This window comes from Mchenga conophoros, linkage group LG22 (assembly GCF_057382185.1).
Source record: "Mchenga conophoros isolate Kocher_MC1m ecotype Shallow Benthic linkage group LG22, M_conophoros_male_GT1.1, whole genome shotgun sequence".
Classification (NCBI taxonomy): domain Eukaryota; kingdom Metazoa; phylum Chordata; class Actinopteri; order Cichliformes; family Cichlidae; genus Mchenga; species Mchenga conophoros.
This window is the reverse complement of record NC_140546.1, coordinates 544,844-559,626: the sequence shown is the minus strand read 5'-3', so window position 1 is coordinate 559,626 and position 14,783 is coordinate 544,844.

The window sequence follows — 14,783 nt, the reverse complement described above, 5'->3', positions numbered from 1 at the left end:
GCAGAGAAGGTAAAACATTTTAAAATGAAACTCCTACATTGTCAGCATAAGCACTCGCTGGTGTTTATTCAAGCTGAGAATTTTTAACGCTATTATTCACTGATTAGGGCACATGGCAGAGAAAATCGTAAAATAATGCCATCACAGTTAGAAGCCTTCTGAGAGTTCAGGAGGAATAAGTCATTTAGTTCAGGTATTAGTTAGGAAATGAATGTGCCATTGGTTGTCATCAGGAAACAGGCAGCCATGCCAAAACTCTTTCTTGACGGTATGCTCGAGGGTTGACATTTTGCGCTCATATTGCATTTTTTTTTTTAGCTCTTTTATGGTTTAATACATGCACAAATGTCCTAGAAGTTACTTATACTGAACTATATACCCAAAGAAGCTGTCACGCTGCTGTTTCTTGCCTCTTGTCTCAAACCAAAGCCTTCATCTGGCCATTACCTCCGACATTCAGCTGGAAATTAGTAAACGAACACTTTAAAATCTGTGGCATTTTAAAGCAAAACACATTCACCCTGTGTTCTCTAAACCAGCGAGGAGCCCGACTGGAAGCCGTGGACTGCTGGTGTTCTTAATAGCAGTAGCTGTCAACACAGACAGGGTGGCTGAACTCTAGATGTGCCTGTCAGACATTCAAGCAGCTGTGACCGGTGCTGCTGAATGCAAACATGAGTGGCCATTTGTATGAATTTGGCAGGCTGAGATGTGACTGTCAAAACTGTGTGTAGACACATGTGGTACCTGTCTTACCAGTGGAGGAAAGTTCTTTGTACAGAAATGCTAAGAAATCCTGATTGAATGTCAAAATATTTTGACAGTGTCTCGACCCTCGAAACGGGAGTTTGACAAAGCGGTATGAACCGGTTGTCCATTTGCTCGCTTGATCTAGAGCCTTCAACCACATTACATCCTGAGCAAACTGAATACAACTATGCGACGCCACTGAAGCTTCGAAACACGTTAATGAGCAGATGTTTGTTTCTGAGGCGAGCCTCTCTCGAAAATACATTTGTAGTGTTGTTATGCACAGCTAAATTCTTTCTCAGCTATGATTCCATAGTAAAATATTGACTTGCTGGATTTCTTTAACCGATTTTAGAGTGTCACATTTATGACAGTCAGTAAACAAAGCACAGAGCAAGGTTTACATCCAGAATCTGTGACTGTAACAGCACTTTAGGAAAGGTTCAAGAAACCTGGCTTTGAGTTGGTATTGAGTATTAAGTTCATGCATTGTGGACCGTATCCGACTAAACTGCACGATACTCTCCCTCCAACCATTCAGTTCAGTTTGAATCCATTTTATTTATATAGCACCCATTCATAACAACAACTAGCTCAGGCGCTAAACATTGCAAGGTATAATCTCTGCAATATTAAAAGAAAAAAAAAAGAAAATCTGCAGATCCCCTTTGAGCAAGTGGTTGGCGATGGTAGTGAAGAAAACTCCCTTTTACCAGGAGGTGGCCTCCAGCATCTCTCTGGAAATGGGAAAGAGAAAACAAGACGGAGGAGCAAACACAAACTATGTGAGATAAAGGGAAAATTTGCTGTTGTCATTATAAGCACATAGGGGAAGAAAAGAACATTTCATAGGAAGTCCTGCAGCAGACTGAGCTTATTCAGGGCCATCTGATCCAGCTGTAACTACAAGTTTTATCAAAAAGGAAAGCTTCTTAAAAGCAGAGACTGTCTCCCAATCTAAACTGGGAGCTGGTTTCACAGGAAAAAGCTGAAGTCTTGTAAGCTACCAAACATCACCCAAAAAGCAAAACATGCAACATAGCCAACGCACAGCCTTTGCAGACAGTGGCGTCGATTAAGAAAAAACTGGTAGGAAAATAAATTCTTACGAATGTTAGTTCAGTATTTATTTGGAAAGCCAGACTTAAAAGAATGCAGTTCTGACTTGCAGTGACTACATCTGATTTCGAAAACACGTTCCTCTTTCTTTGAGCAAATATCACTGCCTAGATTGTTGCTATGGCAATCATAAAGTGCATATTGGGCAGCTTTTACCACTGCCTGCCACAACACAAAGTCTCCTCTTTCATGTAACTTTCTTGCACACAATAATTTGTTGTAATCTTACACTTCCAATACTATAATTCAAATTCTTCTGACACATCTGGAACAGAGCTGCTATGTGGCCTCGGCAGATCACTCACAGCCCATACAGGTTTAAAAACAATTACTCAACCTCTAATGCAGATGGCACATTGCTGCCTGCAATGCCTAGCTGTGAGAAGCCGTTGAATTATATTTGCTTTGACTTTCTTGTCAGCCACAAGTACAAACACACTCCTGTTGTGTTTGAGGTTAATAAAACAGAGTGCTCTATGCGAATAAAGCCCCAAAACAATTCACGGGAGACATTAATTTAAATGCTTTAATAAGAAAGACAACAGAATATTCCAAATGTCAAGGTTTTGGAAAAACCTTCCAGAACAAATGGACATATCTCTCCTACAGTAATGAAAAATGGCAGCATATAATAACCCAGAGTAAAGCTAAGCTACTTAATGTAAATTCTGCCCTGGAGAAGGAAACAGTGCTCTCTCTAGTTGACCGCTGCAAGGACGTACGTACACGCATCACAATGAAGACAAAGAGAAAGGCAGAATTAGTATGAAAAACTGTGAAGACTGAAAGAGAAATGGCTGAAAATTGATTTCAAGTTCTGTCAGTGACGGCGAAGAAAACCGTGCGCGGAAAAAACAACATCTCTCACCAACTGCCTTGAGAAAACAAAACTGTGCCATTAAAAATATAATAGGATTATCGTTTCTGTTTGTTTGTCACGGTGGATCAGGAAAATTAGAGTTAAGAGAAGAGCTTAGAGCCACATTGTTATCACCACTTCAGAAAACGAGGCGCAGACACAGACCATTTGCATATTCATTTACTGCTTTTGAAATTCACCTTTTTAATTAGTCTGTGTGTAACAATCACTTAATATCTGCAAACACCTTGACACGGAGAGCCACCGCAAACAACGTCCTCAGCTGCCGAGCGCTTAACGCGGGATCATCAAACAGCGGGCTGGTGTCTGTTCGAGTGATGCCTGAGTGGGAGGAAAAGAAATGAAAAAGAGAGGAAAAAATAAAAGTCAATGAGATGAAGGCTAACAGTCACTCTCAAGGTTGTGGGAGCTGTGCTTGTTTGTTTTGCTGTTTAACTTAAAAAGAAGAAGAAGGAGTGAGAGAAAAAGCTTCTGAACAGAAAGTTGTACCGAGAGCACCGAGTCAAATCAGCCGAGTGTGTTGTCTTGTTGGTTGTTATTTTTGTTGGTTTTCCAGCAGGCAGGGTCTTCAGAGGATGACACAGAGAACCTTCTTATGCGTGCGCCTGCCACACCGCTGCTGTCTTTGGTTCCCTCTTGTCATAATTACCTGGAGAACAATGAGGGTGCGACTCTGAGAACTGACCATTGTGTGCAGATATTTCTAATTATGTGAAGATGACATGAAGAATTTTTTATTTTATTTTTTTCCATCACGATGCTCGATCACAGCTAAAGGAAAAAACAAGCAAGAAAAATGTGTGAGACTGAACAATCGTATGATGCCTTCAAATGGCAAAGTGAAAATGTAAAAGAAGTTAGTTTTTTAAAGATCTGAGCTTTCAAATATCTCTTAAGTAATGCTAAGAGGTATGAGAGGGTCAAGTTTCCCTTTAAGAAGCATATTAATGTCTGCATGCATTCATGTATTCTTCCCCTTGCTTCTTGAATGTGTCTGTTGGATTAAAGCAGACACATTAACTCTTCACTCTGCACCTGTTCTTCTTATAGAAAATTCAGTCACACTTTGATTTTTATGCAAAAGCCCAACGCAAACACTTAAACAAATCTACTTACATTAAAAGAAAACTTGAATAGCAAACTCATTATTCCTATTTGCTTCCATTTGTTCTCATTTACTTTTAAAACTGTTAACCTCTGCATAAAATTTACTCTCTATTTAATTTCACTTTTATCCTTCATTGAATGAAGACTTGGAAGAAGAGGCAGAGGTCAAAAGAGATACTATAATAACATTTAAATCTATAAAAAGATCAAAAACTGTAAGATTATTGAAGCCTTCATAGTTATTGAACTTTATTAGCAACAAAGATCAGGTGAGAATGTGAGCATAAATGGTTGTTTGTCTCAATGTGTTAGCAACAGATTGGTGATCTGTCCAGGTATCCTTCCTCTCACCCGATGACTGTTGGGGTAGGCTTCAACCCCAATGAGACCCTGAATTGGATAAGTGGAAGACGATGATCGATGTTGTAATCGTATCATCAGATCCGTCTTCTGGACAGTTGGGTGAAAAGAGGTACTGAGCTGTCAACTGATCACCACCTGGTGGAACGTCTGGCAGAGGCCCCAGTCCGCAAGATCTTCAGCTCCTACCGTCAGCAGAGTTTCAACAGCATTTCGAAGGAAACTTGGACATTGTTGCATGGATATCAGGACCTCTGGATTGGCAGACCGTGGTGGTGGTTCCCATCTTCAAGAAGAGGGACCGGAGGATGTTCTTTCTATTATAATATTTATTGGGGTTTTTTTCCCACATTTACCCAAACCCTAAGTGCTTACTCAGCAAGCTTATGAGCACACAGTGTCCTCACTTGTTCAAAATTCTGTTGTATTTAAAGGAGACAGCTGTTCAGTGTTTCTGCTAAGGCCTTAGCCTTTAGTTTGCACAAAAGACCAAATAGCTTTGAGAAAAATGAGACAAACCAGAGAATGTAAAAGCCGTGTAATGTGAATTGTGTTTGTTGTGGGAGTAAGTCACAACTTTAACGCTGAAGATAAACACTCGATGTTTCTTGTTTGCATTTTTTCACATTTCACCATCACTCGGTGAGCAGTTGGTTAATGCGGCAGACAAGTTGGTCAAGTTGGTGTCGTCCATACAAACTGCAGGCGGCCACACAAAACTGGTGGTGACCTAAACAATCACAGAGGTTTCTGGAGCAGAATAGAGTCTCCAGGAGGGTGGCTGACAAGTCTCAGGACCTGCCACATTTAGTTTTGAGTCTGTTTTTAACCAGTCAGAAGTAGCATCAGTAATAGATGCACTTTGGAGATAAGATAAACTAACTTATCTGCTCTACCCTTGTGTCCAAATACGGTCATGTGTGAGTAAAAAAAAGTGAAAAACAACAGCTGATATCCAGGTGAATACACATGTAATTTAGCAACATAATCAATTTGACTGTTGGCTCAATCAATGAATAAATAAAACTATAAAGGTAAAAGATTTACACACTAAATCTAGTGCATCATCATCATCAGTGAATCCACTGCACTGTAGAAGAAGCTGGCGTTAACATTTACTTTCAGTCATTGTGAAGCTGACAGCTGCCAGTCAAGCCTCTCTGATGTCTCTCAGTACTGCAGCTTTAGTGGCTGTTGGCGTTCTGCTGATCATAAGCAGTAACAGATGTACAGCTAATGAATGGGGTGTTCGGACAGACTCTCTCTTGATGTTAAACAAAGCTCTGTAATGTGATGCCGGACTCGTCGCAAATTGATACCCGCCGCTAAACTGGCAAAGAAAGGCAAGTTAGGCAGGCTCACAGCCAAATGCAGCTGGGCAGCGACTGTGTTCAAAACGAATCTTTAAGGCACTTCCTTCATTCTCAGTTGCGGCAAACTTTCCTCCCAAAGGCAAAAAACCTTTTTGATCTTTAAGAAACAACATATAATCAAGAGTAGCTCCCATGCTGTATATGCACTATTACACCTCTTAGCATGATTGTGGTTAGCTCATATTTCAGTCTGCGTTCTGCATTTTTCAGAGAGGTTTAGGAACAAATAAGTAAGAATCCAGTTAGATTGTCTTTTGGTCCACATTTAATTCTTTACAAACAAAAACACATTACATTCGTATTAAATATTTGAAATCTTAGATAAAACGATCTCTGACTAAAACTTAAAAATATATCTGGGACAACAGTGAACAGAAATCCAAAATCACATTTCCTTAAAACAAGTGAGACATTGTCCTCTCACTTTGTGTCTTTAAATAATTCAAAATGAAAAATGAAAAACGATTTGAGATCACTTTCCTTTCCCATCACTCACACAGATGGCAGCCTGGCTTCCCTGACTGGCAGATGACATGACAGATGTTATTTCATTTCTCTGCTTCTGTTTGGACAGAGAATAATAATTGGATCTGTTTAATGGCACTCTCTCAATTTTTCTCCGTTATAGCTCCATTTTGTTTTCAAACTGCTGCCGATTTCTTGCTTTTTAGCAGTAAACACTACGCCGCTGGCAGGAGGCGGACTACTTTAACAAGCGACTTAAATGTTTCAATGTAATTTACTCTCACTTTAATATTTCTACAGCAGGACGACGCAGCTAAAAAGATGGATAGGGCCCGAGTGTTTGTCTGAACTTTACCTGTGCGCCGTTCAGTGCTGAAATTATTTAACTAGCTGAGGAAGGAAAAAAAAGGCAACAAAAAAACTTTTCCTTCCCCAGCTGTCACTGTGGAAAGACACAGTGTGGCATCACGTTGGGTTTTCTGGACATCCCTGCGGCACTGGCAGAGCGCAGCCACTTCACTCTACGCTCGGTAACCAAACCTGTTTTATTCTTAGGGTACCTAGCACTTTCTGACACATTTGATGTGTTTGCATGTCTCTGTATGATGTGTGTGTACATAAATAACACAACTCTGAATATCTGTGTGCAGTAAGGAGGGCTGTGGGGAGGAGGTGGGGTGGTGGGGGGCATGTGGATGTTCCTTCTGCAGTGCTGTCTTGTTGCCGCATTTCTTGCTGACAGGTCTGATCAGAACGTGATGACAGCCTATGATTGTCAAAATGCCTGTCGCTGAGTGGCAGATCGGCTTTGGCTCTGCCTTATTTCCCACTTCCCTTCCCCCTGGTTTTGTCACATCTCTTTCCCAGCACTGGGGTTGGCTTAACTCAGAGTGAAGGTAAGAAGAGTTGCGTACAGGCAGCATGAGGAACTCAATCTCTGCGTGTTGTGTTAGGGCCATTGTAGATGTCATACGTTAATACTCCCACGGCGGTGGAGAAGGAAGCCAGATACCTGACAGTGTGGGAGTTAAACCAGGAGTTGGAGAGCAGAGTTTGGTGAGTATCTTGACAAACAAAGCAGAGCTGCTCCGTGCATTGTGTCTTGGACAGGTGTGACAAGAGCAATAACTGTAGTTTCCCCAAGAAGAATGCTTGAAACCGCACTCTTCAAATTATGCACCAGCAGATACAATTTTTAATAACCTTCATATTTTAGTTAGAAGATAGGACAAGATGAATCTCCAAAATGAAAACCCACAAAAGTAACAGGACTTTATCTTGCATGCAGCAAGACTTTGGTTTCGTTTTAAGAACAAGAATTTGTTTGTCTGTGTTACACAGAGCGTAATTCCTGAACACTGAATTGAAATAATGTTTGCATTATGCATAAAGGCAAAGTTCAAGTGAGAATCGATCAGTTTCAAAACAGTGTGGGTCTCGTATTAGATCAAAAAGCTTTGAATTAAGCTTTTTGGTAAATCTAAGGTTAATAATTTTCATTCAGCAAAATAACATTTTCCACAGTGCATGAGGCTGAGCAGGAGTCATGTTTGAGAAGCTGAGTGAAATAAAAAAGAACGGCTCATGACTGCAGCTGACTTGACTGGAAGCAACAACACACAATAGTCCTATTATACCAACAAATTATTAAAATAAAATAAAAAAAAAGATTTATTCACAGGTAAGTATACAGATAGCGTATCAGTTACACCTGCATTCATTTTGATAAAAGTGCAAGATTCACTTTTTATTGTATTAACTGAGCACTGATCATTAAATGTGTTAAAATTATATTTATATATATATATATATATATATATATATTTTCTGTATCAGGAGCAGTGTTGGTCAAGTTACTTGAAAAAAGTAATCAGTAACTAATTACTGATTACTTCCCCCCAAATGTAATCCCGTTACTTTACTGATGACTTATTTTCAGAAGTAATTAGTTACTTAGTTACTTTTTAAAGCATGATTTATCCCCTAAATTTGTTTAACATTTAAACCTATTTTCTGCACATTCCAGCACATAAAATAAAACAGCTTTTTGTGTTTACACTCAGTCTTTCAAATAAATGCAAGTGAAACACAGCAGAAAATAAATAAAATCAAAGATTCAGCGGTCCTGTTGCTCTATTTTCACCTGTATAGCAGGAGTGTGGCAGGCGGAGGTGTACCCTGGTGCAGGTGTGCCGTGGTCAGTGGAAGAATCCGCGAGTTTCTCTGTGAATTTTTCCCATTATGTGGCAGCGCACTCTGTGCTTGCTCGGAAGTTTTGGGGGGGTTTTCGCTGTAAAAAGAAGTTTTCTTCCCACGCAGTGAACAGCGGACGCTAATGTTTTTGTCACTTTTTACGAAATCAAACTCAAAGTAAGGTCAGGTACTTCCAGGCATTAAACGCTGCACAGTCATATGCTCTCCCGCACTCGATATATTATCCATTGTTAATCTGCTCACAGCTGTTGCCATGAACGTCGCACTCGCTTACGTCACAGTAATGCAGTAACGCAGCGTGCTTACGGGAAAGTAACAGTAATCTAATTACTTTTTTGCAATAGTAATCCCTTACTTTACTCTTTACTTGAAAAAAAGTAATTGGCCCATCTCTGATCAGGAGTGGTTGAAGGCAATGTGGATCTTCCACTTACTGCAAATGCCTCTTAAGGGTTCCACAGTCCTCTGTTAATGTGGCTAACTCTGGAGTATTAATAAAAAAAGAGATCTGATCCACAAAACTGTATATGTTATGCATCATTACATGAAATCTGTAGTAATTTGGCAATTATTTGTGATGAAAAATTGCAAATGTGCTGATGTGTACGTGCACACAAATTCACATTTATACTTACATTCAGAGTCCGGCCAGAACCTCATAGAATTACTCCACAAATAGTGACGTAGTTGCTGCAAAATGGCATTGACTACGACTTTTCTACTATAACTGACCACTCAGGGGACTTTTTAACTACAAGCCTCATTCCTCATTCACACACACTTTTGTGCGAGCACTTTATTCTACATATAATCACTTTGACTAACATTCGCTCGCTTGCACTCTGATGGATGCTTTGGAGGAACTCGGGTTCAGTATCTTACCTCCGTTCAGTATCTGACCTTCCGATTGGTGGATGACCCACTCTACCACCTGAGCCACAGCTTCCCCAAATAAAGCAGAAAACAACAAGTTGAGAGGAGTCCGCTATTGCAAAGACACGCACTGTAGAAGATTGGTGCTCTGAATGTGATGTGTTGGCTGTCTGTCTCCATTTATAATTGGAAGTTTTTGCAATAATTTGCAACCTTCGCCAATCTGTCTGATTGTGATTACAGTCAATCAGAGCACGATTGTGTGGAGACATCCCGCCAGATGACCAGTGCAAGCACCTTGTGGTCACCTAGTGGTGACAAAAAGGTTGAGGGCGAGGCAAGCTCAACCTCAACCAACTAGTTAGTTACCTCGACCACTTGTAGCTGGTCCCTGAATGCAAGAAATTGAATAAAATCGCAGAGCAACCACTGATTTGTGATAGCTGTGAGGAGGTTGCCATCATGTTCATTTTCTATTGTGACAACTCCACAGATCTGATTATATTATTTATCTCTGTCTCTCTTCTACAGCGTGTCTTTCGTTCTGTCTTCCTTCTCTCACACCCAACTGGCCGCAGCAGATGGCTGCCCCTCCCTAAGCCCGGTTTCTTCCTGTTATAAGAAAGTTTTTCCTTCCCACTGTTGCCAAGTGCTTGCTCAAAGGGGTCTGTCTGATTGTTGGGGTTTTCTCTGTAGTGTTGTAGGACATTTACCTTAAATTATAAAGGCCTTGAGGTGACTGCTGTTGTGATTAGGTGCTATATAAATAAAGCAGAATTAAACCAAATGTAGAATGAAATAGCGAGGCATTTATATTGTCCTTCTCTACTAACTACTTAAAGTGCTTCCCTCTCCAGGCAAATTCAAGCACTCACAAAAATAGAAAAAACAAGGTGGTGACGGCTGAAATGCCAAACACACGTCTTTAGTCCACAAACCAATAGGTGATGTTACAATGTTACATCTTGTGGAGGCTATTGTTGCATAGAAACCACTAAAAATAAGAAGCAAAAATAAATGGTGTGAGAGTCAAACACATCAACAGTTAAGCTAATCACTTAATTTGATTTAAACGAGGTAAAAGCAAGCCATGAGACTGCAAACTCGCTTAAAATGGAAACCACACTGATATGTTTACAGTCACAGTGTCCCCAGATTGCAGCAGTGCTGTTTATAGAGTTCATATCACATGATAGACATCTCAAATTCGATCTCTCGTTTGACTTATAATGGCCTCAGATTAAATCTGCCCTTATGCAGCCAGTCCTCTTTGCTAAAACAGCTATGTGGGTGTGCTCAGCTCCCCAAACTAGCTCATCGTATAATTCAGTTTAGTGCAATGTCCACGCTCGTCACCGCTCTTCCACCGCCCACCCCCTCCCTTCAGTTCCCTGTCACTCTCATTTCTGCTGCGATCATGGTTGTTGGATAACTGTTAATTAAAGAGATGTCAAACACTTGCCAGTGATAGCAACTTAATTTGGGGCTAGAAAATAAAACAGAGATATACATATGTAGTGCCTTTAAAAGAGTAAAAGAGAGAATGGGGGAGGCCTGGTTTGACTTTGCAGGAAGTTGGTTGTGTTGCGGATCCAGGACATGAGTTACCCTCGGTGGAGATGTTAGGCAAGGCAAAAGTGACAGGCCAACATCCATCCGCCTCCTCCAACTTGTCTATTTATATGTATATTCATATTCATGAGCTATTGGACCATGCGCTGTTGGCGATGCATTTAGCTTTATTGGAAAAACTGAATCTCAGTCCTTCCCCTGGCAACTGACAGAGAAAGATTGCAGTGCCCAAGTGACAAAGGACTGGCAGGGCCTGGTACTAAATCATGATATTGACGTGGGCAATGAAAGCAGAATCTCAACTGTGGACTTGCAAAAATGCCTCAATATCACTTTGGGCATTAAGTGGATTGTTACTTATTCTATTAACACATCTTCTAAAGACTTGTAAGTCTTTGGGCAGCGTTTTGAAGACAGGGGAGAGGAACACAGATGACATGATAATTTATTATGACCCCTGTGCTTCAAGACTCTTTCAAACTTTTACCTCTGTGTCGCTACAGACAGGAGCAGTCTGTCTTGAGAACAGAGTGCATATTCATCTGATGAGATGACTGTTAACCTTTAAGTCAGCCAATAATTTTAAAACACAGCAAAACTAAGACTTTCAAATTATCAGTGTCTGCTGGAATAAAAGGCAGCCTGACATCTGTAACACAGAGGAAATGCTAAAGCTGCGTTTGAAGCACCAACTCAGCTGTACCCAGTCAAGAGGAAGATAGGAAGAAAAAAAACTAAATATAGTTGTTGCTTTTAAAATAGAAAGGACTATTAGGAGAAAAAGACTGCAGTAACATTTGAAAAATACAAAAAATAAATATATATGTATATTCAGCTCAGTGTTATAAGGTTTATGTGTCAAGACGTGATAAATAAAAATCCTCTGGTCACCCCATAATTCAGTAGCTTGCACCACCTTTAGCAGCAATAACTTGAACTAAAGTTTCTGTATGACTTGAATGAAATGTTGACCAACTCTTCTCTACAACTTTGCTTTGGTTCATTCAGGTTTGTGGGGATTCGTTAATGCATATCTGACTTTCAATCAGGTTGAGGTCTGGACTTTGACTGGGTCACTGGAAAACCTCAAATCGCTTTTTTTTCAGCGTTTCTGTTGTAGATTTGCTGCTGTCCTTGGGATCACTGTCATGTGTCACGACTTTGCTTTAGCCCTCAGAAAGAATGCCTCACATTTGATTCCAGACTCAATGATGGGAAGGTGCCCAGGTCGGGTGGCAACAAAAAAACCCAAGAAAAAAACCAACATAAAATGCCCAAATCATCACCACTCCACCACCATGCTTGACAGTTGACTGTTTGGTTTTCTGCAGACGTTGCCGTGTGCATTATCACCAGACATCCCCACTTTGGTCCCATCCGTTCAAAGGACCTTGTTCCCGAAGTCTTGTAGTTTGTATCGATGAAGCTTTGCAAACCCAAACTGTGCTGCCATGTTCTTTTTAGTGAGAAGAGGCTTCCCCTTAACAACCTTTCAAAAGAAGCTCTGCTTGTTCAGTCTCTTTCTAATTGTACTTTCATGAACTTTAACAGTTGACATGCTAACTGAGGCCTGTAGAGTCTGAGATGTATGTCTTGGGTTTTTTGCAGTTTTTCTGAGCATTGGACATTCTGACCCTGAGGTGACTTTGCTGCGACAGCTACTGGGATAATTGACAGCTGTCCTGAATGTTTTCCACCATAATTTTTTGCAGTGATGAATGATGGACTTTAAATTGTTTGTAAATAATGACTCCCAGATAGATGGGTAACAATTGCTTTTCTGCAATCACTGAGAAGTTCTTTTCTCCTTGGCATTGTGTTAAAAGATATAATACAGATAAAATAATCTACTTTTATAGAGATGCACACTCTTCAAGTGCATTTGATAGCAGGACCTTGCTACTATCCTAATGTTTCACAAATTACTTCTGCATTTTGACTTAATTTTTGTTAATTAAATAGTGTCATGGTATAACGTGTCCAATATAAGATTGTTTATCTGATCTTATATTTACATCATTTTAAGACCTGGCATGGACTGGATGATTTTTCTTCTTATGTTCTGACACATAAAACGATTGTAGATACATCAAACTAACTCCCCCAATTATATACCAATAACAACAACTTCGAGGTTTTCCAGTGACTGAGCAGAGCAGGCGTCACTGAGTCAGTGACAATAGCACTCCAGCACTCCAGAACGTGATCAGTGCTGACACACGCCCTACTGTGTCTGAAAGCAGTCCAGCTCAGAGTGAGTCATTAAAATGCCAGAGGGCACAGGTAAAAAAACACTGTTATTTTTGATAAAAATGCTCAAACAAATCTCACATGATGATGCAGTCGAATCATAATCTTACTTACTTAAAGCAAGGGAACCTCTTTTTCATTTACATGTATGTTTTTGAACATTCCCGAAACACAAATATCCTTCGCTTTGTAATTTTATGCAAAAAGAATATTTAATTTGCATGCAAAACATGAAAGATTATCTTTTTTTGTCTGAGAAAGATGACTTTGAAGCTCATAATCATTACTTGAAGCTGATTCTTGCACTTCTCTTATTGATTTGTGGCTTCTCTCTCTCCCCAGATCTGCGCCTCCCCTCTCTCTTCCCCCAGTTTCCTGCACTTCCTCCCTCAGTTCTTCAAGCCTCTGACAGTAGCGCTGCACATATAGACACTGCTGCCTTTGCATAATGTGGATGCATCGTCTGTAGGTCGAATGAAGCTCCTTCGACATGTGTCAGAAGCTTACCGTGTACGCTTGGACTAATGATGGCACAACGGCCAGCCCACTGCCCCTCAGCATATGCCCACTCTCACTTGTGTGTTTGAGTGTGCGTGCGCGCAGGGGGTGGCAGGGTTCGTCATGCTGATTAAAAGCAACCCCCCCCTCACAAAGCTCCTCAGAAAAAGACAGCAGGGAACATGAACCACTGTCAGGTTGGCCCAGATGAGGACACAGGATCCATGTCACCTGAATTTACCGGCCTAATATGACAGCCAAGTTGTGATCCCTTGTCTGGGACATGTCACGTTTGCAGAGTTTGCTCTTATTCTCATGCAAATGATGTCAGGTTTGGACAGAATGTGAATGAGACTCGTCACACTGTCCAAGGGTCTAAACCCAACCGCATGACAGTGGTTTCCCGCTCAACTCAAGATGAAATAAATACGACATTTGACATTCAAACCTGGCAACCCAACCCAGGAATAGTTCAAAATAATGAGGAATTTGTGAGAGCAACCACAGCACCGCGAGTGTAACCTATTTACTTTTTCTGAGGTGCTAAATGGCACATATTTAAATTCCAGCACAAACACGCGCACAATCTGCTGCCTCAAGATTTCTCTGAGAAAAACACTTACACAGATTCACCCTTTATTCACATACGTTGGCACAGACTCAGGTCTTTAATTACATAATATAAAGTAATTTTTAATATGCTGAAAGAACTGACACTGTAATAAATATAAAGCAGGTAGACGCGCACTATCTCTGGTCACAAAGACATCTCAAAAACTGGAAAGTTCCTGTGGAGCACTCGCTCAAAAATTAAACTATGGAGTGGAGAAATGATAGGATTCCCCCTTAGTGACACACCTATATATAAATATCTTTAGCGATGGTGCGGTGCATCACACCTGTGGGCTTTACATCACTGGAAAAAAAGCTTTGATAGATCCTAAAAGACACTCCATCCATTCAGAACGCTGGCAGCCGTCATTATTCTCAAAAGAATCGACTTTGTCACTTCTCCATTCTTCAAGAGCCTCTCGCTCGGCCTGATGAATTATGTCGTCTGTATCTTCCAAAACAAGGCTCATTCCTGACAGGTACACAACACTTTACAAGATGCTTTTGACTGCCTGCAGAACTCAGCGGGGACAAACTTGTCAACAAGCAATCAAGATTCAACTCTCTGTCCATGATGAGATGTCTCTGGTGATTTTAAACCTTCAGCTTCACTTCAAATTTGGCATCGAGACTTAATGTTTTTACAAAAATTTAAGGTGCTATATTGTTCTGCTGTCAGGATAGCTGCGGCGGAAAGAAATAAGTCTGAC